Source organism: Palaemon carinicauda, chromosome 38, assembly GCF_036898095.1.
Source record: "Palaemon carinicauda isolate YSFRI2023 chromosome 38, ASM3689809v2, whole genome shotgun sequence".
Taxonomy (NCBI): Eukaryota; Metazoa; Arthropoda; class Malacostraca; order Decapoda; family Palaemonidae; genus Palaemon; species Palaemon carinicauda.
The window spans coordinates 15,522,286-15,527,285 of record NC_090762.1 but is presented as its reverse complement, the minus strand read 5'-3'; positions in this window follow the sequence as shown (position 1 = coordinate 15,527,285).

Genomic DNA, 5,000 nt, shown 5'->3' with positions numbered 1-5,000 from the left:
TGCTTGCGCGATGATATCTTTATTCTGCATTTTTATGTTAAAGTGGTGAATGAAGCTATGCTGGGCTAGGGGAAACCAATGACTCATCTTGGATGTACTCAGACTATAGTTCTTATAAGGAAAACTACATGCGGATAAATTGCATTTTACTCTATTGGGATGATTATACTTATGCTTTATGTTAAAGACGTGTTGAACTTATTGAGAGAGAGAGAGAGAGAGAGAGAGAGAGAGAGAGAGAGAGAGAGAGAGAGAAAGAGAGAGAGAATAATTTGTAAACCACAAACCACTCCAAAGAGTAAGTTATGTATCGTAGAAGTTAAATAAAACACCTTGGCTATATAGCTTTGAGAGAGAGAGAGAGAGAGAGAGAGAGAGAGGAGAGAGAGAGAGAGAGAGAGAGAGAGAGAGAGAGAGAGAGAGAGAATCATTTGTAAACCACAAACCACCCCCAAAGAGTAAGTTATGTATCGGAGAAGTTAAATAAAACACCGTGGCCCAATAGTTTTGAGAGAGAGAGAGAGAGAGAGAGAGAGAGAGAGAGAGAGAGAGAGAGAGAGAGAGAGAGAGAGAGAGAATCATTTGTAAACCACAAACCAGCCCAGAAAGTAAGTTATGTATCGGCCACATTAAATAAAACACTGTGGCTATATATTTTGAGAGAGAGAGAGAGAGAGAGAGAGAGAGAGAGAGAGAGAGAGAGAGAGAGAGAGAGAGAGAGAGAGAGAGAATCTTTTGTAAACTACAAAAGAGCCCCAAAGAGTAAATTATGTATCGGCGCAATCAAAAAAAACACCGGTGGCCATATAGTTTTAAGAGAGAGAGAGAGAGAGAGAGAGAGAGAGAGAGAGAGAGAGAGAGAGAGAGAGAGAGATTTGTAAACCATAAACCACCCCAAAGAGTAAGTTATGTATCGGAGAAGTTAAGTAAAACACCTTGGCTATATAGTTTTGAGAGAGAGAGAGAGAGAGAGAGAGAGAGAGAGAGAGAGAGAGAGAGAGAGAGAGAGAGAGAGAGAGAGAGAATAATTTGTAAATCACAAACCAGCCCAAAGAGTAAGTTATGTATCGGCGAAATTAAATAAGATTCCGTGGCTATATAGTTTTGAGAGAGAGAGAGAGAGAGAGAGAGAGAGAGAGAGAGAGAGAGAGAGAGAGAATTTAAGCAACTACAAGTACATCTAAATCCCAGCACCTAAGAGAAACGCCATAACCGTGATCAAAAGAACACCTCGTAGATGCAGATCGCCAGATCTTCCTGAATGTTACTACTTTATCCTAAGGAGAAATTTAGTGTAGTTCCCCAAAGGCGGTATTTCTTCTAAATTGCCGACCGACTCCCACCTGTTGAGTTTACTTGCAGAGAACGAATGGCTGAAATGCAAAGTACATTGCCTGCTCTCTTTCTTTTTCAGGGAAGAGCAGTGCGTTTAATAATGATTAGAATAATGTTGATAATGATTGCTATCATTATCATAGTAATAACCATTACTATCAGGATAACTATAATGATGAGCATCGTCTTTATCAACAACAGCAAACACAACAATAATGACAATAATGATAAATGCTATACACATCGGTTTTTATGGGTATATAAATAAAATACAAGCTTAAGAGAATAGAATACAATAGAAAAAATCCTCTTGGATAAAACTTATTTTAATAATGATAATCATAATAATAATAATGATAATAATGATAATAATAATGGCGATTGACGTGGTAAAAGAGGAATCGAGGAAAATAGAAGTTCAAGGAACTAGTTACAGAAATATCCAAATTTGCATTTTCCATCCATCCATATACCAAAGGCACTTCCCCCAATTTTGGGGGGGTAGCCGACATCAACAAGAACAAAACAAAAAAGGGGACCTCTACTCTCTATGTTCCTCCAGCCTAACCAGGGACTCAGCCGAGTTCAGCTGGTACTGCTAGGGTGCCACAACCCAACCTCCCACATTTCCACCACAGATGAAGCTTCATACTGCTGAGTCCCCTACTGCTGCTACCTCCGCGGTCATCTAAGGCACCGGAGGAAGCAGCAGGGCCTACCGGAACTGCGTCACAATCGCTCGCCATTCATTCCTATTTCTAGCACGCTCTCTTGCCTCTCTTACATCTATCCTCCTATCACCCAAAGCTTTCTTCACACCATCCATCCACCCAAACCTTGGCCTTCCTCTTGTACTTCTCCCATCAACTCTTGCATTCATCACCTTCTTTAGCAGACAGCCATTCTCCATTCTCTCAACATGGCCAAACCACCTCAACACATTCATATCCACTCTAGCCGCTAACTCATTTCTCACACCCGTTCTCACCCTCACCACCTCGTTCCTGACCCTATCTACTCGAGATACACCAGTCATACTCCTCAGACACTTCATCTCAAACACATTCAATTTCTGTCTCTCCATCACTTTCATTCCCCACAACTCCGATCCATACATCACAGTTGGTACAATCACTTTCTCATATAGAACTCTCTTTACATTCATGCCCCAACCCTCTATTTTTTACTACTCCCTTAACTGCCCCCCAACACTTTGCAACCTTCATTCACTCTCTGACGTACATCTGCTTCCACTCCACCATTTGCTGCAACAACAGACCCCAAGTACTTAAACTGATCCACCTCCTCAAGTAACTCTCCATTCAACATGACATTCAACCTTGCACCACCTTCCCTTCTCGTACATCTCATAACCTTACTCTTACCCACATTAACTCTCAACTTCCTTCTCTCACACACCCTTCCAAATTCTGTCACTAGTCGGTCAAGCTTCTCTTCTGTGTCTGCTACCAGTACAGTATCATCCGCAAACAACAACTGATTTACCTCCCATTCATGATCATTCTCGTCTACCAGTTTTAATCCTCGTCCAAGCACTCGAGCATTCACCTCTCTCACCACTCCATCAACATACAAGTTAAACAACCACGGCGACATCACACATCCCTGTCTCAGCCCCACTCTCACCGGAAACCAATCGCTCCACTTCATTTCCTATTCTAACACATGCTTTACTACCTTTGTAGAAACTTTTCACTGCTTGCAACAACCTTCCACCAACTCCATATAACCTCATCACATTCCACATTGCTTCCCTATCAACTCTATCATATGCTTTCTCCAGATCCATAAACGCAACATACACCTCCTTACCTTTTGCTAAATATTTCTCGCATATCTGCCTAACTGTAAAAATCTGATTCATACAACCCCTACCTCTTCTAAAACCACCCTGTACTTCCCAGATTGCATTCTCTGTTTTATCCTTAATCCTATTAATCAGTACTCTACCATACACTTTTCCAACTACACTCAACAAACTAATACCTCTTGAATTACAACACTCATGCACATCTCCCCTTACCCTTATATAGTGGTAAAATACATGCACAGACCCAATCTACTGGTACCATTGACAACCACAAAACACACATTAAACAATCTCACCAACCATTCAATTACAGTCACACCCCCTTCCTTCAACATCTCAGCTTTCACACCATCCATTACCAGATGCTTTTCCTACTCTCGTTTCATCTAGTGCTCTCCTCACTTCCTCTATTGTAATCTCTCTCTCATTCTCATCTCCCATCACTGGCACCTCAACACCTGGAACAGCAATTATCTCTGCCTCCCTATCATCCTCAACATTCAGCAAACTTTCAAAATATTCCGCCCACCTTTTCCTTGCCTCCTCTCCTTTTAACAACCTTCCATTTCCATCTTTCACTGTCTCTTCAATTCTTGTGCCGGCCCTTTCTTACTCTCTTCACTTCTTTCCAAAACTTCTTCTTATTCTCTTCATATGACTGACCCAGTCCCTGACCCCACCTAAGATCAGCTGCCCTCTTTGCCTCACGTACCTTGCGCTTTACTTCCACCTTTTTCTCTCTATATTTTTCATACTTCTCTATACTATTACTCTGCAGCCATCTTCAAAAGCCCTCTTTTTCTCTTCCACTTTTACCTTCACTCCTTCATTCCACCCATTCACTGCCCTTCCTCATGCTGCCTCCAACAACCTTCTTGCCCACATACATCACTTGCAATCCCAACAAAATTTTCTTTTGCTAACTTCCACTCCTCCTCTAAATTACCAGTTTCTCTTACTCTCACCTCGTCATATGCCATTTTCAACCTTTCCTGATATTTACTTTTTACCCCAGGTTTTTATTAGCTCTTCAACCCTCACTAGCATTTGCATTTTAAGAAGACTAAAGTCTACGCTCTCCATATTACGATAGACCTGTTTAGGTTAAATTTCTCTAAATAGCCAAAGTATACGAATTTAGAACCTTCGTGTTTTAACATTGTTTCTTTCCCAACGATGCTGTAAATAACCTCAAAATTCGTGCTTCGTTTATCTGAATTTCCGGTAAAAACAAACTTGTTGCTTTAAAATTCCCCAAAACAGATTTGGTTCACAAATTTCGCATTATAGTGTTCACAGTTTCCCTTCTAACTTAGCTATAAATGACCTCAAGATTACTAATTCTTTTTAAGTTATTTGATAATAAATCAGATGCTGTGGGGACTAGTTTGAAAGATTATGGGGATTCGCAATAATGGGACAAAAAAAAAAAAAAAATAAATAAATATAAAAAAAAAAAAAAAAAAAAAACTGCCTATGGAAAGGTACCATAATTCTACATCCTGGCCATTAACCGAACGAAAATTTTGTAATAATCATTTTCATTCCAATCGAAAATTTCACTTTCCTTACAGGCAAAAATGAATTCTAGTTACAGACGAAGAATATCAAGAATTTTGCATTTACTCCGGGTAAAGATAATCGTTATAAAAGCTGCAAATAATTCTATAAACACACAATGCATTGTTCTTCTTTAAGCCAACATAAAATTCTACCATTACGCTTTTACAAATTCTGCCAGCACATGTTACCAGGATGAAAGCAACTGAGTAAACTTTATTACAGAACGCTCCTTTATATATACATAAATCCCAGGAAAAAAGGGCATACAAAA